The sequence below is a fragment of the Phalangium opilio genome, unplaced genomic scaffold (genome assembly GCF_054372755.1).
Source record: "Phalangium opilio isolate 3A_F unplaced genomic scaffold, DU_Popi_V2 ptg000061l_1, whole genome shotgun sequence".
Classification (NCBI taxonomy): domain Eukaryota; kingdom Metazoa; phylum Arthropoda; class Arachnida; order Opiliones; family Phalangiidae; genus Phalangium; species Phalangium opilio.
This window is the reverse complement of record NW_028324178.1, coordinates 3848119-3870397: the sequence shown is the minus strand read 5'-3', so window position 1 is coordinate 3870397 and position 22279 is coordinate 3848119. Positions and strand designations below refer to the sequence as shown.

Sequence of the window (22279 nt, the reverse complement as noted above, 5' to 3'; positions counted from 1 at the left end):
GGGACGTTTTATAAATTAAATCTCTTCCAGTTAATTTCATAAAACATATCGTGTCAGAAGTGGGATTCGAACCCAGGCCCTCATACGACGACCAGAATACACAGATTCACGTTGTGAACGAAGGAAACTGAGCCCGTTGAGTCTGGCGCTTTAGACCGCTCGGCCACCCTGACTTGGATTCATTCAATTGGGACGTTTTATAAATTACATCTGTTCCAGTTAATTTCATAAAACATATCATGTCAGAAGTGGGATTCGAACCCAGGCCTTCATAAGAGGACCAGAATACACAGATTCACGTTGTGAACGAAGGAAACTGAGCCCCTTGGGTCTGGCGCCTTAGACCGCTCGGCCACCCTGACTTGGATTCATTCAATTGGGACGTTTTATAAATTAAATCTCTTCCAGTTAATTTCATAAAACATATCGTGTCAGAAGTGGGATTCGAACCCAGGCCCTCATACAACGACCAGAATACACAGATTCACGTTGTGAACGAAGGAAACTGAGCCCCTTGAGTCTGGCGCTTTAGACCGCTCGGCCACCCTGACTTGGATTCATTCAATTGGGACGTTTTATAAATTACATCTGTTCCAGTTAATTTCATAAAACATATCGTGTCAGAAGTGGGATTCGAACCCAGGCCCTCATACGAGGACCAGAATGCACAGATTCACGTTGTGAACGAAGGAAACTGAGCCCCTTGAGTCTGGCGCCTTAGACCGCTCGGCCAACCTGACTTGGATTCATTCAATTGGGACGTTTTACAAATTACATCTCTTCCAGTTAATTTCATAAAACATATCGTGTCAGAAGTGGGATTCGGACCCAGGCCCTCATACGAGGACCAGAATGCACAGATACACGTTGTGAACGAAGGAAACTGAGCCATTTGAGTCTGGCGCCTTAGACCGCTCGGCCACCCTGACTTGGATTCATTCAATTGGGACGTTTTATAAATTAAATCTCTTCCAGTTAATTTCATAAAACATATCGTGTCAGAATTGGGATTCGAACCCACGCCATCATACGAGGACCAGAATACACAGATTCACGTTGTAAACGAAGGAAACTGAGCCCCTTGAGTCTGGCGCCATAGACCGCTCGGCCATCCTGACTTGGATTCATTCAATTGGGACGTTTTACAAATTACATCTCTTCCAGTTAATTTCATAAAACATATCGTGTCAGAAGTGGGATTCGAACCCAGGCCCTCATACGAGGAACAGAATACACAGATTCACGTTGTGAACGAAGGAAACTGAGCCCCTTGAGTCTGGCGCCTTAGACCGCTGGGCCACTTTGACTTGGATTCATTCAATTGGGACGTTTTATAAATTACATCTCTTCCAGTTAATTTCATAAAACATATCGTGTCAGAAGTGGGATTCGAACCCACGCCCTCATACGAGGACCAGAATACACAGATTCACGTTGTGAACGAAGGAAACTGAGCCTCTTGAGTCTGGCGCCTTAGAAAGCTCAGCCATTCTGACATGGACTCTTTAAATTGGGGCGTTTTATAAATTACATCTATTCTAGTTAATTTAATAAAACATATCGTGTCAGAAGTGGGATTCGAACCCACGCTCTCATACGAGGACCAGAATACACAGATTCACGTTGCGAACGATGGAAACTGAGTCCCTTGAGTCTGGCGCCTTAGACCGCTCGGCCACCCCGACTAGGATTCATTCTATTGGGACGTTTTATAAATTACATCTCTTCCAGTTAATTTCATAAAACATATCGTGTCAGAAGTGGGATTCGCACCCAGGCTCTCATACGAGGACCAGAATACACAGATTCACGTTGTGAACGAAGGAAACTTAGCCCCTTGAGTCTGGCGCCTTAGACCGCTCGGCCACCCCGACTTGGATTCATTCAATTGGGATGTTTTATAAATTACATCTCTTCCAGTTAATTTCATAAAACATATCGTGTCAGAAGTGGGATTCGGACCCAGGCCCTCATACGAGGACCAGAATGCACAGATACACGTTGTGAACGAAGGAAACTGAGCCATTTGAGTCTGGCGCCTTAGACCGCTCGGCCACCCTGACTTGGATTCATTCAATTGGGACGTTTTATAAATTAAATCTCTTCCAGTTAATTTCATAAAACATATCGTGTCAGAAGTGGGATTCGAACCCAGGCCCTCATACGACGACCAGAATACACAGATTCACGTTGTGAACGAAGGAAACTGAGCCCGTTGAGTCTGGCGCTTTAGACCGCTCGGCCACCCTGACTTGGATTCATTCAATTGGGACGTTTTATAAATTACATCTGTTCCAGTTAATTTCATAAAACATATCATGTCAGAAGTGGGATTCGAACCCAGGCCTTCATAAGAGGACCAGAATACACAGATTCACGTTGTGAACGAAGGAAACTGAGCCCCTTGGGTCTGGCGCCTTAGACCGCTCGGCCACCCTGACTTGGATTCATTCAATTGGGACGTTTTATAAATTAAATCTCTTCCAGTTAATTTCATAAAACATATCGTGTCAGAAGTGGGATTCGAACCCAGGCCCTCATACAACGACCAGAATACACAGATTCACGTTGTGAACGAAGGAAACTGAGCCCCTTGAGTCTGGCGCTTTAGACCGCTCGGCCACCCTGACTTGGATTCATTCAATTGGGACGTTTTATAAATTACATCTGTTCCAGTTAATTTCATAAAACATATCGTGTCAGAAGTGGGATTCGAACCCAGGCCCTCATACGAGGACCAGAATGCACAGATTCACGTTGTGAACGAAGGAAACTGAGCCCCTTGAGTCTGGCGCCTTAGACCGCTCGGCCAACCTGACTTGGATTCATTCAATTGGGACGTTTTACAAATTACATCTCTTCCAGTTAATTTCATAAAACATATCGTGTCAGAAGTGGGATTCGGACCCAGGCCCTCATACGAGGACCAGAATGCACAGATACACGTTGTGAACGAAGGAAACTGAGCCATTTGAGTCTGGCGCCTTAGACCGCTCGGCCACCCTGACTTGGATTCATTCAATTGGGACGTTTTATAAATTAAATCTCTTCCAGTTAATTTCATAAAACATATCGTGTCAGAATTGGGATTCGAACCCACGCCATCATACGAGGACCAGAATACACAGATTCACGTTGTAAACGAAGGAAACTGAGCCCCTTGAGTCTGGCGCCATAGACCGCTCGGCCATCCTGACTTGGATTCATTCAATTGGGACGTTTTACAAATTACATCTCTTCCAGTTAATTTCATAAAACATATCGTGTCAGAAGTGGGATTCGGACCCAGGCCCTCATACGAGGACCAGAATGCACAGATACACGTTGTGAACGAAGGAAACTGAGCCATTTGAGTCTGGCGCCTTAGACCGCTCGGCCACCCTGACTTGGATTCATTCAATTGGGACGTTTTATAAATTAAATCTCTTCCAGTTAATTTCATAAAACATATCGTGTCAGAAGTGGGATTCGAACCCAGGCCCTCATACGACGACCAGAATACACAGATTCACGTTGTGAACGAAGGAAACTGAGCCCCTTGAGTCTGGCGCTTTAGACCGCTCGGCCACCCTGACTTGGATTCATTCAATTGGGACGTTTTATAAATTAAATCTGTTCCAGTTAATTTCATAAAACATATCGTGTCAGAAGTGGGATTCGAATCCAGGCCCTCATACGAGGAACAGAATACACAGATTCACGTTGTGAACGAAGGAAACTGAGCCCCTTGAGTCTGGCGCCTTAGACCGCTGGGCCACTTTGACTTGGATTCATTCAATTGGGACGTTTTATAAATTACATCTCTTCCAGTTAATTTCATAAAACATATCGTGTCAGAAGTGGGATTCGAATCCAGGCCCTCATACGAGGAACAGAATACACAGATTCACGTTGTGAACGAAGGAAACTGAGCCCCTTGAGTCTGGCGCCTTAGACCGCTGGGCCACTTTGACTTGGATTCATTCAATTGGGACGTTTTATAAATTACATCTCTTCCAGTTAATTTCATAAAACATATCGTGTCAGAAGTGGGATTCGAACCCACGCCCTCATACGAGGACCAGAATACACAGATTCACGTTGTGAACGAAGGAAACTGAGCCTCTTGAGTCTGGCGCCTTAGAAAGCTCAGCCATTCTGACATGGACTCTTTAAATTGGGGCGTTTTATAAATTACATCTCTTCCACTTAATTTCATAAACCTTTTCGTGTCAGAAGTGGGATTCGAACCCACGCCCTCATACGAGGACCAGAATGCACAGATTCACGTTGTGAACGAAGGAAACTGAGCCCCTTGAGTCTGGCGCCTTAGACCGCTCGGCCAGCCTGACTTGGATTCATTCAATTGGGACGTTTTATAAATTACATCTGTTCCAGTTAATTTCATAAAACATATCATGTCAGAAGTGGGATTCGAACCCAGGCCCTCATAAGAGGACCAGAATACACAGATTCACGTTGTGAACGAAGGAAACTGAGCCCCTTGGGTCTGGCGCCTTAGACCGCTCGGCCACCCTGACTTGGATTCATTCAATTGGGACGTTTTATAAATTAAATCTCTTCCAGTTAATTTCATAAAACATATCGTGTCAGAAGTGGGATTCGAACCCACGCCCTCATACAACGACCAGAATACACAGATTCACGTTGTGAACGAAGGAAACTTAGCCCCTTGAGTCTGGCGCCTTAGACCGCTCGGCCACCCCGACTTGGATTCATTCAATTGGGATGTTTTATAAATTACATCTCTTCCAGTTAATTTCATAAAACATATCGTGTCAGAAGTGGGATTCGAACCCACGCCCTCATACAACGACCAGAATACACAGATTCACGTTGTAAACGAAGGAAACTGAGCCCCTTGAGTCTGGCGCCATAGACCGCTCGGCCATCCTGACTTGGATTCATTCAATTGGGACGTTTTACAAATTACATCTCTTCCAGTTAATTTCATAAAACATATCGTGTCAGAAGTGGGATTCGGACCCAGGCCCTCATACGAGGACCAGAATGCACAGATACACGTTGTGAACGAAGGAAACTGAGCCATTTGAGTCTGGCGCCTTAGACCGCTCGGCCACCCTGACTTGGATTCATTCAATTGGGACGTTTTATAAATTAAATCTCTTCCAGTTAATTTCATAAAACATATCGTGTCAGAAGTGGGATTCGAACCCAGGCCCTCATACGACGACCAGAATACACAGATTCACGTTGTGAACGAAGGAAACTGAGCCCCTTGAGTCTGGCGCTTTAGACCGCTCGGCCACCCTGACTTGGATTCATTCAATTGGGATGTTTTATAAATTAAATCTGTTCCAGTTAATTTCATAAAACATATCGTGTCAGAAGTGGGATTCGAATCCAGGCCCTCATACGAGGAACAGAATACACAGATTCACGTTGTGAACGAAGGAAACTGAGCCCCTTGAGTCTGGCGCCTTAGACCGCTGGGCCACTTTGACTTGGATTCATTCAATTGGGACGTTTTATAAATTACATCTCTTCCAGTTAATTTCATAAAACATATCGTGTCAGAAGTGGGATTCGAATCCAGGCCCTCATACGAGGAACAGAATACACAGATTCACGTTGTGAACGAAGGAAACTGAGCCCCTTGAGTCTGGCGCCTTAGACCGCTGGGCCACTTTGACTTGGATTCATTCAATTGGGACGTTTTATAAATTACATCTCTTCCAGTTAATTTCATAAAACATATCGTGTCAGAAGTGGGATTCGAACCCACGCCCTCATACGAGGACCAGAATACACAGATTCACGTTGTGAACGAAGGAAACTGAGCCTCTTGAGTCTGGCGCCTTAGAAAGCTCAGCCATTCTGACATGGACTCTTTAAATTGGGGCGTTTTATAAATTACATCTCTTCCACTTAATTTCATAAACCTTTTCGTGTCAGAAGTGGGATTCGAACCCACGCCCTCATACGAGGACCAGAATACACAGATTCACGTTGTGAACGAAGGAAACTGAGCCTCTTGAGTCTGGCGCCTTAGAAAGCTCAGCCATTCTGACTTGGATTCATTCAATTGGGACGTTTTATAAATTACATCTGTTCCAGTTAATTTCATAAAACATATCATGTCAGAAGTGGGATTCGGACCCAGGCCCTCATACGAGGACCAGAATGCACAGATACACGTTGTGAACGAAGGAAACTGAGCCATTTGAGTCTGGCGCCTTAGACCGCTCGGCCACCCTGACTTGGATTCATTCAATTGGGACGTTTTATAAATTAAATCTCTTCCAGTTAATTTCATAAAACATATCGTGTCAGAAGTGGGATTCGAACCCAGGCCCTCATACGACGACCAGAATACACAGATTCACGTTGTGAACGAAGGAAACTGAGCCCCTTGAGTCTGGCGCTTTAGACCGCTCGGCCACCCTGACTTGGATTCATTCAATTGGGATGTTTTATAAATTAAATCTGTTCCAGTTAATTTCATAAAACATATCGTGTCAGAAGTGGGATTCGAATCCAGGCCCTCATACGAGGAACAGAATACACAGATTCACGTTGTGAACGAAGGAAACTGAGCCCCTTGAGTCTGGCGCCTTAGACCGCTGGGCCACTTTGACTTGGATTCATTCAATTGGGACGTTTTATAAATTACATCTCTTCCAGTTAATTTCATAAAACATATCGTGTCAGAAGTGGGATTCGAATCCAGGCCCTCATACGAGGAACAGAATACACAGATTCACGTTGTGAACGAAGGAAACTGAGCCCCTTGAGTCTGGCGCCTTAGACCGCTGGGCCACTTTGACTTGGATTCATTCAATTGGGACGTTTTATAAATTACATCTCTTCCAGTTAATTTCATAAAACATATCGTGTCAGAAGTGGGATTCGAACCCACGCCCTCATACGAGGACCAGAATACACAGATTCACGTTGTGAACGAAGGAAACTGAGCCTCTTGAGTCTGGCGCCTTAGAAAGCTCAGCCATTCTGACATGGACTCTTTAAATTGGGGCGTTTTATAAATTACATCTCTTCCACTTAATTTCATAAACCTTTTCGTGTCAGAAGTGGGATTCGAACCCACGCCCTCATACGAGGACCAGAATACACAGATTCACGTTGTGAACGAAGGAAACTGAGCCTCTTGAGTCTGGCGCCTTAGAAAGCTCAGCCATTCTGACATGGACTCTTTAAATTGGGGCGTTTTATAAATTACATCTCTTCCACTTAATTTCATAAACCTTTTCGTGTCAGAAGTGGGATTCGAACCCACGCCCTCATACGAGGACCAGAATGCACAGATTCACGTTGTGAACGAAGGAAACTGAGCCCCTTGAGTCTGGCGCCTTAGACCGCTCGGCCACCCTGACTTGGATTCATTCAATTGGGACGTTTTATAAATTACATCTGTTCCAGTTAATTTCATAAAACATATCATGTCAGAAGTGGGATTCGGACCCAGGCCCTCATACGAGGACCAGAATGCACAGATACACGTTGTGAACGAAGGAAACTGAGCCATTTGAGTCTGGCGCCTTAGACCGCTCGGCCACCCTGACTTGGATTCATTCAATTGGGACGTTTTATAAATTAAATCTCTTCCAGTTAATTTCATAAAACATATCGTGTCAGAAGTGGGATTCGAACCCAGGCCCTCATACGACGACCAGAATACACAGATTCACGTTGTGAACGAAGGAAACTGAGCCCCTTGAGTCTGGCGCTTTAGACCGCTCGGCCACCCTGACTTGGATTCATTCAATTGGGACGTTTTATAAATTAAATCTGTTCCAGTTAATTTCATAAAACATATCGTGTCAGAAGTGGGATTCGAATCCAGGCCCTCATACGAGGAACAGAATACACAGATTCACGTTGTGAACGAAGGAAACTGAGCCCCTTGAGTCTGGCGCCTTAGACCGCTGGGCCACTTTGACTTGGATTCATTCAATTGGGACGTTTTATAAATTACATCTCTTCCAGTTAATTTCATAAAACATATCGTGTCAGAAGTGGGATTCGAATCCAGGCCCTCATACGAGGAACAGAATACACAGATTCACGTTGTGAACGAAGGAAACTGAGCCCCTTGAGTCTGGCGCCTTAGACCGCTGGGCCACTTTGACTTGGATTCATTCAATTGGGACGTTTTATAAATTACATCTCTTCCAGTTAATTTCATAAAACATATCGTGTCAGAAGTGGGATTCGAACCCACGCCCTCATACGAGGACCAGAATACACAGATTCACGTTGTGAACGAAGGAAACTGAGCCTCTTGAGTCTGGCGCCTTAGAAAGCTCAGCCATTCTGACATGGACTCTTTAAATTGGGGCGTTTTATAAATTACATCTCTTCCACTTAATTTCATAAACCTTTTCGTGTCAGAAGTGGGATTCGAACCCACGCCCTCATACGAGGACCAGAATGCACAGATTCACGTTGTGAACGAAGGAAACTGAGCCCCTTGAGTCTGGCGCCTTAGACCGCTCGGCCACCCTGACTTGGATTCATTCAATTGGGACGTTTTATAAATTACATCTGTTCCAGTTAATTTCATAAAACATATCATGTCAGAAGTGGGATTCGAACCCAGGCCCTCATAAGAGGACCAGAATACACAGATTCACGTTGTGAACGAAGGAAACTTAGCCCCTTGAGTCTGGCGCCTTAGACCGCTCGGCCACCCCGACTTGGATTCATTCAATTGGGATGTTTTATAAATTACATCTCTTCCAGTTAATTTCATAAAACATATCGTGTCAGAAGTGGGATTCGAACCCACGCCCTCATACAACGACCAGAATACACAGATTCACGTTGTAAACGAAGGAAACTGAGCCCCTTGAGTCTGGCGCCATAGACCGCTCGGCCATCCTGACTTGGATTCATTCAATTGGGACGTTTTACAAATTACATCTCTTCCAGTTAATTTCATAAAACATATCGTGTCAGAAGTGGGATTCGGACCCAGGCCCTCATACGAGGACCAGAATGCACAGATACACGTTGTGAACGAAGGAAACTGAGCCATTTGAGTCTGGCGCCTTAGACCGCTCGGCCACCCTGACTTGGATTCATTCAATTGGGACGTTTTATAAATTAAATCTCTTCCAGTTAATTTCATAAAACATATCGTGTCAGAAGTGGGATTCGAACCCAGGCCCTCATACGACGACCAGAATACACAGATTCACGTTGTGAACGAAGGAAACTGAGCCCCTTGAGTCTGGCGCTTTAGACCGCTCGGCCACCCTGACTTGGATTCATTCAATTGGGACGTTTTATAAATTAAATCTGTTCCAGTTAATTTCATAAAACATATCGTGTCAGAAGTGGGATTCGAATCCAGGCCCTCATACGAGGAACAGAATACACAGATTCACGTTGTGAACGAAGGAAACTGAGCCCCTTGAGTCTGGCGCCTTAGACCGCTGGGCCACTTTGACTTGGATTCATTCAATTGGGACGTTTTATAAATTACATCTCTTCCAGTTAATTTCATAAAACATATCGTGTCAGAAGTGGGATTCGAATCCAGGCCCTCATACGAGGAACAGAATACACAGATTCACGTTGTGAACGAAGGAAACTGAGCCCCTTGAGTCTGGCGCCTTAGACCGCTGGGCCACTTTGACTTGGATTCATTCAATTGGGACGTTTTATAAATTACATCTCTTCCAGTTAATTTCATAAAACATATCGTGTCAGAAGTGGGATTCGAACCCACGCCCTCATACGAGGACCAGAATACACAGATTCACGTTGTGAACGAAGGAAACTGAGCCTCTTGAGTCTGGCGCCTTAGAAAGCTCAGCCATTCTGACATGGACTCTTTAAATTGGGGCGTTTTATAAATTACATCTCTTCCACTTAATTTCATAAACCTTTTCGTGTCAGAAGTGGGATTCGAACCCACGCCCTCATACGAGGACCAGAATACACAGATTCACGTTGTGAACGAAGGAAACTGAGCCTCTTGAGTCTGGCGCCTTAGAAAGCTCAGCCATTCTGACATGGACTCTTTAAATTGGGGCGTTTTATAAATTACATCTCTTCCACTTAATTTCATAAATCTTTTCGTGTCAGAAGTGGGATTCGAACCCACGCCCTCATACGAGGACCAGAATGCACAGATTCACGTTGTGAACGAAGGAAACTGAGCCCCTTGAGTCTGGCGCCTTAGACCGCTCGGCCACCCTGACTTGGATTCATTCAATTGGGACGTTTTATAAATTACATCTGTTCCAGTTAATTTCATAAAACATATCATGTCAGAAGTGGGATTCGAACCCAGGCCCTCATAAGAGGACCAGAATACACAGATTCACGTTGTGAACGAAGGAAACTGAGCCCCTTGGGTCTGGCGCCTTAGACCGCTCGGCCACCCTGACTTGGATTCATTCAATTGGGACGTTTTATAAATTAAATCTCTTCCAGTTAATTTCATAAAACATATCGTGTCAGAAGTGGGATTCGAACCCACGCCCTCATACAACGACCAGAATACACAGATTCACGTTGTGAACGAAGGAAACTGAGCCCCTTGAGTCTGGCGCTTTAGACCGCTCGGCCACCCTGACTTGGATTCATTCAATTGGGACGTTTTATAAATTACATCTGTTCCAGTTAATTTCATAAAACATATCGTGTCAGAAGTGGGATTCGAACCCAGGCCCTCATACGAGGACCAGAATGCACAGATTCACGTTGTGAACGAAGGAAACTGAGCCCCTTGAGTCTGGCGCCTTAGACCGCTCGGCCAACCTGACTTGGATTCATTCAATTGGGACGTTTTACAAATTACATCTCTTCCAGTTAATTTCATAAAACATATCGTGTCAGAAGTGGGATTCGGACCCAGGCCCTCATACGAGGACCAGAATGCACAGATACACGTTGTGAACGAAGGAAACTGAGCCCCTTGAGTCTGGCGCCTTAGACCGCTCGGCCAACCTGACTTGGATTCATTCAATTGGGACGTTTTACAAATTACATCTCTTCCAGTTAATTTCATAAAACATATCGTGTCAGAAGTGGGATTCGAACCCAGGCCCTCATACGAGGACCAGAATGCACAGATTCACGTTGTGAACGAAGGAAACTGAGCCCCTTGAGTCTGGCGCCTTAGACCGCTCGGCCAACCTGACTTGGATTCATTCAATTGGGACGTTTTACAAATTACATCTCTTCCAGTTAATTTCATAAAACATATCGTGTCAGAAGTGGGATTCGGACCCAGGCCCTCATACGAGGACCAGAATGCACAGATACACGTTGTGAACGAAGGAAACTGAGCCATTTGAGTCTGGCGCCTTAGACCGCTCGGCCACCCTGACTTGGATTCATTCAATTGGGACGTTTTATAAATTAAATCTCTTCCAGTTAATTTCATAAAACATATCGTGTCAGAAGTGGGATTCGAACCCAGGCCCTCATACGACGACCAGAATACACAGATTCACGTTGTGAACGAAGGAAACTGAGCCCCTTGAGTCTGGCGCTTTAGACCGCTCGGCCACCCTGACTTGGATTCATTCAATTGGGACGTTTTATAAATTAAATCTGTTCCAGTTAATTTCATAAAACATATCGTGTCAGAAGTGGGATTCGAACCCAGGCCCTCATACGAGGAACAGGATACACAGATTCACGTTGTGAACGAAGGAAACTGAGCCCCTTGAGTCTGGCGCCTTAGACCGCTGGGCCACTTTGACTTGGATTCATTCAATTGGGACGTTTTATAAATTACATCTCTTCCAGTTAATTTCATAAAACATATCGTGTCAGAAGTGGGATTCGAACCCACGCCCTCATACGAGGACCAGAATACACAGATTCACGTTGTGAACGAAGGAAACTGAGCCTCTTGAGTCTGGCGCCTTAGAAAGCTCAGCCATTCTGACATGGACTCTTTAAATTGGGGCGTTTTATAAATTACATCTCTTCCAGTTAATTTCATAAACCTTTTCGTGTCAGAAGTGGGATTCGAACCCACGCCCTCATACGAGGACCAGAATGCACAGATTCACGTTGTGAACGAAGGAAACTGAGCCCCTTGAGTCTGGCGCCTTAGACCGCTCCGCCATCCTGACTTGGATTCATTCAATTGGGACGTTTTATAAATTACATCTCTTCCAGTTAATTTCATAAAACAAATCGTGTCAGAAGTGGGATTCGAACCCAGGCCCTCATACGAGGAGCAGAATACACAGATTCACGTTGTGAACGAAGGAAACTGAGCCCCTTGAGTCTGGCGCCTTAGACCGCTCGGCCACCCCGACTTGGATTCATTCAATTGGGATGTTTTATAAATTACATCTCTTCCAGTTAATTTCATAAAACATATCGTGTCAGAAGTGGGATTCGGACCCAGGCCCTCATACGAGGAACAGAATACACAGATTCACGTTGTGAACGAAGGAAACTGAGCCCCTTGAGTCTGGCGCCTTAGACCGCTCGGCCACCCTGACTTGGAATCATTCAATGGGGACGTTTTATAAATTACATCTCTTCCAGTTAATTTCATAAAACAAATCGTGTCAGAAGTGGGATTCGAACCCAGGCCCTCATACGAGGACCAGAATGCACAGATTCACGTTGTGAACGAAGGAAACTGAGCCATTTGAGTCTGGCGCTTTAGACCGCTCGGCCACCCTGACTTGGATTCATTCAATTGGGACGTTTTATAAATTAAATCTGTTCCAGTTAATTTCATAAAACATATCGTGTCAGAAGTGGGATTCGAATCCAGGCCCTCATACGAGGAACAGAATACACAGATTCACGTTGTGAACGAAGGAAACTGAGCCCCTTGAGTCTGGCGCCTTAGACCGCTGGGCCACTTTGACTTGGATTCATTCAATTGGGACGTTTTATAAATTACATCTCTTCCAGTTAATTTCATAAAACATATCGTGTCAGAAGTGGGATTCGAATCCAGGCCCTCATACGAGGAACAGAATACACAGATTCACGTTGTGAACGAAGGAAACTGAGCCCCTTGAGTCTGGCGCCTTAGACCGCTGGGCCACTTTGACTTGGATTCATTCAATTGGGACGTTTTATAAATTACATCTCTTCCAGTTAATTTCATAAAACATATCGTGTCAGAAGTGGGATTCGAACCCACGCCCTCATACGAGGACCAGAATACACAGATTCACGTTGTGAACGAAGGAAACTGAGCCTCTTGAGTCTGGCGCCTTAGAAAGCTCAGCCATTCTGACATGGACTCTTTAAATTGGGGCGTTTTATAAATTACATCTCTTCCACTTAATTTCATAAACCTTTTCGTGTCAGAAGTGGGATTCGAACCCACGCCCTCATACGAGGACCAGAATACACAGATTCACGTTGTGAACGAAGGAAACTGAGCCTCTTGAGTCTGGCGCCTTAGAAAGCTCAGCCATTCTGACATGGACTCTTTAAATTGGGGCGTTTTATAAATTACATCTCTTCCACTTAATTTCATAAATCTTTTCGTGTCAGAAGTGGGATTCGAACCCACGCCCTCATACGAGGACCAGAATGCACAGATTCACGTTGTGAACGAAGGAAACTGAGCCCCTTGAGTCTGGCGCCTTAGACCGCTCGGCCACCCTGACTTGGATTCATTCAATTGGGACGTTTTATAAATTACATCTGTTCCAGTTAATTTCATAAAACATATCATGTCAGAAGTGGGATTCGAACCCAGGCCCTCATAAGAGGACCAGAATACACAGATTCACGTTGTGAACGAAGGAAACTGAGCCCCTTGGGTCTGGCGCCTTAGACCGCTCGGCCACCCTGACTTGGATTCATTCAATTGGGACGTTTTATAAATTAAATCTCTTCCAGTTAATTTCATAAAACATATCGTGTCAGAAGTGGGATTCGAACCCACGCCCTCATACAACGACCAGAATACACAGATTCACGTTGTGAACGAAGGAAACTGAGCCCCTTGAGTCTGGCGCTTTAGACCGCTCGGCCACCCTGACTTGGATTCATTCAATTGGGACGTTTTATAAATTACATCTGTTCCAGTTAATTTCATAAAACATATCGTGTCAGAAGTGGGATTCGAACCCAGGCCCTCATACGAGGACCAGAATGCACAGATTCACGTTGTGAACGAAGGAAACTGAGCCCCTTGAGTCTGGCGCCTTAGACCGCTCGGCCAACCTGACTTGGATTCATTCAATTGGGACGTTTTACAAATTACATCTCTTCCAGTTAATTTCATAAAACATATCGTGTCAGAAGTGGGATTCGGACCCAGGCCCTCATACGAGGACCAGAATGCACAGATACACGTTGTGAACGAAGGAAACTGAGCCCCTTGAGTCTGGCGCCTTAGACCGCTCGGCCAACCTGACTTGGATTCATTCAATTGGGACGTTTTACAAATTACATCTCTTCCAGTTAATTTCATAAAACATATCGTGTCAGAAGTGGGATTCGAACCCAGGCCCTCATACGAGGACCAGAATGCACAGATTCACGTTGTGAACGAAGGAAACTGAGCCCCTTGAGTCTGGCGCCTTAGACCGCTCGGCCAACCTGACTTGGATTCATTCAATTGGGACGTTTTACAAATTACATCTCTTCCAGTTAATTTCATAAAACATATCGTGTCAGAAGTGGGATTCGGACCCAGGCCCTCATACGAGGACCAGAATGCACAGATACACGTTGTGAACGAAGGAAACTGAGCCATTTGAGTCTGGCGCCTTAGACCGCTCGGCCACCCTGACTTGGATTCATTCAATTGGGACGTTTTATAAATTAAATCTCTTCCAGTTAATTTCATAAAACATATCGTGTCAGAAGTGGGATTCGAACCCAGGCCCTCATACGACGACCAGAATACACAGATTCACGTTGTGAACGAAGGAAACTGAGCCCCTTGAGTCTGGCGCTTTAGACCGCTCGGCCACCCTGACTTGGATTCATTCAATTGGGACGTTTTATAAATTAAATCTGTTCCAGTTAATTTCATAAAACATATCGTGTCAGAAGTGGGATTCGAACCCAGGCCCTCATACGAGGAACAGGATACACAGATTCACGTTGTGAACGAAGGAAACTGAGCCCCTTGAGTCTGGCGCCTTAGACCGCTGGGCCACTTTGACTTGGATTCATTCAATTGGGACGTTTTATAAATTACATCTCTTCCAGTTAATTTCATAAAACATATCGTGTCAGAAGTGGGATTCGAACCCACGCCCTCATACGAGGACCAGAATACACAGATTCACGTTGTGAACGAAGGAAACTGAGCCTCTTGAGTCTGGCGCCTTAGAAAGCTCAGCCATTCTGACATGGACTCTTTAAATTGGGGCGTTTTATAAATTACATCTCTTCCAGTTAATTTCATAAACCTTTTCGTGTCAGAAGTGGGATTCGAACCCACGCCCTCATACGAGGACCAGAATGCACAGATTCACGTTGTGAACGAAGGAAACTGAGCCCCTTGAGTCTGGCGCCTTAGACCGCTCCGCCATCCTGACTTGGATTCATTCAATTGGGACGTTTTATAAATTACATCTCTTCCAGTTAATTTCATAAAACAAATCGTGTCAGAAGTGGGATTCGAACCCAGGCCCTCATACGAGGAGCAGAATACACAGATTCACGTTGTGAACGAAGGAAACTGAGCCCCTTGAGTCTGGCGCCTTAGACCGCTCGGCCACCCCGACTTGGATTCATTCAATTGGGATGTTTTATAAATTACATCTCTTCCAGTTAATTTCATAAAACATATCGTGTCAGAAGTGGGATTCGGACCCAGGCCCTCATACGAGGAACAGAATACACAGATTCACGTTGTGAACGAAGGAAACTGAGCCCCTTGAGTCTGGCGCCTTAGACCGCTCGGCCACCCTGACTTGGAATCATTCAATGGGGACGTTTTATAAATTACATCTCTTCCAGTTAATTTCATAAAACAAATCGTGTCAGAAGTGGGATTCGAACCCAGGCCCTCATACGAGGACCAGAATGCACAGATTCACGTTGTGAACGAAGGAAACTGAGCCATTTGAGTCTGGCGCTTTAGACAGCTCGGCCACCCTGACTTGGATTCATTCAATTGGGACGTTTTATAAATTACATCTATTCTAGTTAATTTAATAAAACATATCGTGTCAGAAGTGGGATTCGAACCCACGCTCTCATACGAGGACCAGAATACACAGATTCACGTTGCGAACGATGGAAACTGAGTCCCTTGAGTCTGGCGCCTTAGACCGCTCGGCCACCCCGACTAGGATTCATTCTATTGGGACGTTTTATAAATTACATCTGTTCCAGTTAATTTCATAAAACATATCGTGTCAGAAGTGGGATTCGAACCCAGGCCCTCATACGAGGACCAGAATGCACAGATTCACGTTGTGAACGAAGGAAACTGAGCCCCTTGAGTCTGGCGCCTTAGACCGCTCGGCCAACCTGACTTGGATTCATTCAATTGGGACGTTTTACAAATTACATCTCTTCCAGTTAATTTCATAAAACATATCGTGTCAGAAGTGGGATTCGGACCCAGGCCCTCATACGAGGACCAGAATGCACAGATACACGTTGTGAACGAAGGAAACTGAGCCATTTGAGTCTGGCGCCTTAGACCGCTCGGCCACCCTGACTTGGATTCATTCAATTGGGACGTTTTATAAATTAAATCTCTTCCAGTTAATTTCATAAAACATATCGTGTCAGAATTGGGATTCGAACCCACGCCATCATACGAGGACCAGAATACACAGATTCACGTTGTAAACGAAGGAAACTGAGCCCCTTGAGTCTGGCGCCATAGACCGCTCGGCCATCCTGACTTGGATTCATTCAATTGGGACGTTTTACAAATTACATCTCTTCCAGTTAATTTCATAAAACATATCGTGTCAGAAGTGGGATTCGGACCCAGGCCCTCATACGAGGACCAGAATGCACAGATACACGTTGTGAACGAAGGAAACTGAGCCATTTGAGTCTGGCGCCTTAGACCGCTCGGCCACCCTGACTTGGATTCATTCAATTGGGACGTTTTATAAATTAAATCTCTTCCAGTTAATTTCATAAAACATATCGTGTCAGAAGTGGGATTCAAACCCAAGCCCTCATACGACGACCAGAATACACAGATTCACGTTGTGAACGAAGGAAACTGAGCCCCTTGAGTCTGGCGCTTTAGACCGCTCGGCCACCCTGACTTGGATTCATTCAATTGGGACGTTTTATAAATTAAATCTGTTCCAGTTAATTTCATAAAACATATCGTGTCAGAAGTGGGATTCGAACCCAGGCCCTCATACGAGGAACAGAATACACAGATTCACGTTGTGAACGAAGGAAACTGAGCCCCTTGAGTCTGGCGCCTTAGACCGCTGGGCCACTTTGACTTGGATTCATTCAATTGGGACGTTTTATAAATTACATCTCTTCCAGTTAATTTCATAAAACATATCGTGTCAGAAGTGGGATTCGAACCCACGCCCTCATACGAGGACCAGAATACACAGATTCACGTTGTGAACGAAGGAAACTGAGCCTCTTGAGTCTGGCGCCTTAGAAAGCTCAGCCATTCTGACATGGACTCTTTAAATTGGGGCGTTTTATAAATTACATCTCTTCCACTTAATTTCATAAACCTTTTCGTGTCAGAAGTGGGATTCGAACCCACGCCCTCATACGAGGACCAGAATGCACAGATTCACGTTGTGAACGAAGGAAACTGAGCCCCTTGAGTCTGGCGCCTTAGACCGCTCGGCCACCCTGACTTGGATTCATTCAATTGGGACGTTTTATAAATTACATCTGTTCCAGTTAATTTCATAAAACATATCATGTCAGAAGTGGGATTCGAACCCAGGCCCTCATAAGAGGACCAGAATACACAGATTCACGTTGTGAACGAAGGAAACTGAGCCCCTTGGGTCTGGCGCCTTAGACCGCTCGGCCACCCTGACTTGGATTCATTCAATTGGGACGTTTTATAAATTAAATCTCTTCCAGTTAATTTCATAAAACATATCGTGTCAGAAGTGGGATTCGGACCCAGGCCCTCATACGAGGAACAGAATACACAGATTCACGTTGTGAACGAAGGAAACTGAGCCCCTTGAGTCTGGCGCCTTAGACCGCTCGGCCACCCTGACTTGGAATCATTCAATGGGGACGTTTTATAAATTACATCTCTTCCAGTTAATTTCATAAAACAAATCGTGTCAGAAGTGGGATTCGAACCCAGGCCCTCATACGAGGACCAGAATGCACAGATTCACGTTGTGAACGAAGGAAACTGAGCCATTTGAGTCTGGCGCTTTAGACAGCTCGGCCACCCTGACTTGGATTCATTCAATTGGGACGTTTTATAAATTACATCTATTCTAGTTAATTTAATAAAACATATCGTGTCAGAAGTGGGATTCGAACCCACGCTCTCATACGAGGACCAGAATACACAGATTCACGTTGCGAACGATGGAAACTGAGTCCCTTGAGTCTGGCGCCTTAGACCGCTCGGCCACCCCGACTAGGATTCATTCTATTGGGACGTTTTATAAATTACATCTGTTCCAGTTAATTTCATAAAACATATCGTGTCAGAAGTGGGATTCGAACCCAGGCCCTCATACGAGGACCAGAATGCACAGATTCACGTTGTGAACGAAGGAAACTGAGCCCCTTGAGTCTGGCGCCTTAGACCGCTCGGCCAACCTGACTTGGATTCATTCAATTGGGACGTTTTACAAATTACATCTCTTCCAGTTAATTTCATAAAACATATCGTGTCAGAAGTGGGATTCGGACCCAGGCCCTCATACGAGGACCAGAATGCACAGATACACGTTGTGAACGAAGGAAACTGAGCCATTTGAGTCTGGCGCCTTAGACCGCTCGGCCACCCTGACTTGGATTCATTCAATTGGGACGTTTTATAAATTAAATCTCTTCCAGTTAATTTCATAAAACATATCGTGTCAGAATTGGGATTCGAACCCACGCCATCATACGAGGACCAGAATACACAGATTCACGTTGTAAACGAAGGAAACTGAGCCCCTTGAGTCTGGCGCCATAGACCGCTCGGCCATCCTGACTTGGATTCATTCAATTGGGACGTTTTACAAATTACATCTCTTCCAGTTAATTTCATAAAACATATCGTGTCAGAAGTGGGATTCGGACCCAGGCCCTCATACGAGGACCAGAATGCACAGATACACGTTGTGAACGAAGGAAACTGAGCCATTTGAGTCTGGCGCCTTAGACCGCTCGGCCACCCTGACTTGGATTCATTCAATTGGGACGTTTTATAAATTAAATCTCTTCCAGTTAATTTCATAAAACATATCGTGTCAGAAGTGGGATTCAAACCCAAGCCCTCATACGACGACCAGAATACACAGATTCACGTTGTGAACGAAGGAAACTGAGCCCCTTGAGTCTGGCGCTTTAGACCGCTCGGCCACCCTGACTTGGATTCATTCAATTGGGACGTTTTATAAATTAAATCTGTTCCAGTTAATTTCATAAAACATATCGTGTCAGAAGTGGGATTCGAACCCAGGCCCTCATACGAGGAACAGAATACACAGATTCACGTTGTGAACGAAGGAAACTGAGCCCCTTGAGTCTGGCGCCTTAGACCGCTGGGCCACTTTGACTTGGATTCATTCAATTGGGACGTTTTATAAATTACATCTCTTCCAGTTAATTTCATAAAACATATCGTGTCAGAAGTGGGATTCGAACCCACGCCCTCATACGAGGACCAGAATACACAGATTCACGTTGTGAACGAAGGAAACTGAGCCTCTTGAGTCTGGCGCCTTAGAAAGCTCAGCCATTCTGACATGGACTCTTTAAATTGGGGCGTTTTATAAATTACATCTCTTCCACTTAATTTCATAAACCTTTTCGTGTCAGAAGTGGGATTCGAACCCACGCCCTCATACGAGGACCAGAATGCACAGATTCACGTTGTGAACGAAGGAAACTGAGCCCCTTGAGTCTGGCGCCTTAGACCGCTCGGCCACCCTGACTTGGATTCATTCAATTGGGACGTTTTATAAATTACATCTGTTCCAGTTAATTTCATAAAACATATCATGTCAGAAGTGGGATTCGAACCCAGGCCCTCATAAGAGGACCAGAATACACAGATTCACGTTGTGAACGAAGGAAACTGAGCCCCTTGGGTCTGGCGCCTTAGACCGCTCGGCCACCCTGACTTGGATTCATTCAATTGGGACGTTTTATAAATTAAATCTCTTCCAGTTAATTTCATAAAACATATCGTGTCAGAAGTGGGATTCGAACCCACGCCCTCATACAACGACCAGAATACACAGATTCACGTTGTGAACGAAGGAAACTGAGCCCCTTGAGTCTGGCGCTTTAGACCGCTCGGCCACCCTGACTTGGATTCATTCAATTGGGACGTTTTATAAATTACATCTGTTCCAGTTAATTTCATAAAACATATCGTGTCAGAAGTGGGATTCGAACCCAGGCCCTCATACGAGGACCAGAATGCACAGATTCACGTTGTGAACGAAGGAAACTGAGCCCCTTGAGTCTGGCGCCTTAGACCGCTCGGCCAACCTGACTTGGATTCATTCAATTGGGACGTTTTACAAATTACATCTCTTCCAGTTAATTTCATAAAACATATCGTGTCAGAAGTGGGATTCGGACCCAGGCCCTCATACGAGGACCAGAATGCACAGATACACGTTGTGAACGAAGGAATATGAGCCCCTTGAGTCTGGCGCCTTAGACCGCTCGGCCAACCTGACTTGGATTCATTCAATTTGGACGTTTTACAAATTACATCTCTTCCAGTTAATTTCATAAAACATATCGTGTCAGAAGTGGGATTCGAACCCAGGCCCTCATACGAGGACCAGAATGCACAGATTCACGTTGTGAACGAAGGAAACTGAGCCCCTTGAGTCTGGCGCCTTAGACCGCTCGGCCAACCTGACTTGGATTCATTCAATTGGGACGTTTTACAAATTACATCTCTTCCAGTTAATTTCATAAAACATATCGTGTCAGAAGTGGGATTCGGACCCAGGCCCTCATACGAGGACCAGAATGCACAGATACACGTTGTGAACGAAGGAAACTGAGCCATTTGAGTCTGGCGCCTTAGACCGCTCGGCCACCCTGACTTGGATTCATTCAATTGGGACGTTTTATAAATTAAATCTCTTCCAGTTAATTTCATAAAACATATCGTGTCAGAAGTGGGATTCGAACCCAGGCCCTCATACGACGACCAGAATACACAGATTCACGTTGTGAACGAAGGAAACTGAGCCCCTTGAGTCTGGCGCTTTAGACCGCTCGGCCACCCTGACTTGGATTCATTCAATTGGGACGTTTTATAAATTACATCTCTTCCACTTAATTTCATAAACCTTTTCGTGTCAGAAGTGGGATTCGAACCCACGCCCTCATACGAGGACCAGAATGCACAGATTCACGTTGTGAACGAAGGAAACTGAGCCCCTTGAGTCTGGCGCCTTAGACCGCTCGGCCACCCTGACTTGGATTCATTCAATTGGGACGTTTTATAAATTACATCTGTTCCAGTTAATTTCATAAAACATATCATGTCAGAAGTGGGATTCGAACCCAGGCCCTCATAAGAGGACCAGAATACACAGATTCACGTTGTGAACGAAGGAAACTGAGCCCCTTGGGTCTGGCGCCTTAGACCGCTCGGCCACCCTGACTTGGATTCATTCAATTGGGACGTTTTATAAATTAAATCTCTTCCAGTTAATTTCATAAAACATATCGTGTCAGAAGTGGGATTCGAACCCACGCCCTCATACAACGACCAGAATACACAGATTCACGTTGTGAACGAAGGAAACTGAGCCCCTTGAGTCTGGCGCTTTAGACCGCTCGGCCACCCTGACTTGGATTCATTCAATTGGGACGTTTTATAAATTACATCTGTTCCAGTTAATTTCATAAAACATATCGTGTCAGAAGTGGGATTCGAACCCAGGCCCTCATACGAGGACCAGAATGCACAGATTCACGTTGTGAACGAAGGAAACTGAGCCCCTTGAGTCTGGCGCCTTAGACCGCTCGGCCAACCTGACTTGGATTCATTCAATTGGGACGTTTTACAAATTACATCTCTTCCAGTTAATTTCATAAAACATATCGTGTCAGAAGTGGGATTCGGACCCAGGCCCTCATACGAGGACCAGAATGCACAGATACACGTTGTGAACGAAGGAAACTGAGCCCCTTGAGTCTGGCGCCTTAGACCGCTCGGCCA

At 45.1% G+C, this 22279-nt stretch overlaps 7 non-coding genes across 7 annotated transcripts; all 7 read right to left on the bottom strand.

Moving 5' to 3' along the window:
• Positions 1 to 7233: 7233 nt before the first annotated feature.
• Positions 7234 to 7355, bottom strand: TRNAL-CAA (transfer RNA leucine (anticodon CAA)). Its single transcript has 2 exons — positions 7318 to 7355; positions 7234 to 7279 (listed from the first exon to the last, which is right to left on the bottom strand). It is a non-coding gene; the product is annotated as a tRNA-Leu (tRNA).
• Positions 7356 to 8367: 1012 nt separating this feature from the next.
• TRNAL-CAA (transfer RNA leucine (anticodon CAA)) lies at positions 8368 to 8489 on the bottom strand. Its single transcript has 2 exons — positions 8452 to 8489; positions 8368 to 8413 (listed from the first exon to the last, which is right to left on the bottom strand). It is a non-coding gene; the product is annotated as a tRNA-Leu (tRNA).
• Positions 8490 to 10068: 1579 nt separating this feature from the next.
• TRNAL-CAA (transfer RNA leucine (anticodon CAA)) lies at positions 10069 to 10190 on the bottom strand. Its single transcript has 2 exons — positions 10153 to 10190; positions 10069 to 10114 (listed from the first exon to the last, which is right to left on the bottom strand). It is a non-coding gene; the product is annotated as a tRNA-Leu (tRNA).
• A 3280-nt stretch (positions 10191 to 13470) lies between these two features.
• On the bottom strand, positions 13471 to 13592 carry TRNAL-CAA (transfer RNA leucine (anticodon CAA)). The gene is made up of 2 exons: positions 13555 to 13592; positions 13471 to 13516 (listed from the first exon to the last, which is right to left on the bottom strand). It is a non-coding gene; the product is annotated as a tRNA-Leu (tRNA).
• Positions 13593 to 17628: 4036 nt separating this feature from the next.
• TRNAL-CAA (transfer RNA leucine (anticodon CAA)) lies at positions 17629 to 17750 on the bottom strand. Its single transcript has 2 exons — positions 17713 to 17750; positions 17629 to 17674 (listed from the first exon to the last, which is right to left on the bottom strand). It is a non-coding gene; the product is annotated as a tRNA-Leu (tRNA).
• A 2146-nt stretch (positions 17751 to 19896) lies between these two features.
• TRNAL-CAA (transfer RNA leucine (anticodon CAA)) lies at positions 19897 to 20018 on the bottom strand. Its single transcript has 2 exons — positions 19981 to 20018; positions 19897 to 19942 (listed from the first exon to the last, which is right to left on the bottom strand). It is a non-coding gene; the product is annotated as a tRNA-Leu (tRNA).
• Positions 20019 to 21408: 1390 nt separating this feature from the next.
• TRNAL-CAA (transfer RNA leucine (anticodon CAA)) lies at positions 21409 to 21530 on the bottom strand. The gene is made up of 2 exons: positions 21493 to 21530; positions 21409 to 21454 (listed from the first exon to the last, which is right to left on the bottom strand). It is a non-coding gene; the product is annotated as a tRNA-Leu (tRNA).
• Between the last annotated feature and the right edge of the window lie 749 nt (positions 21531 to 22279).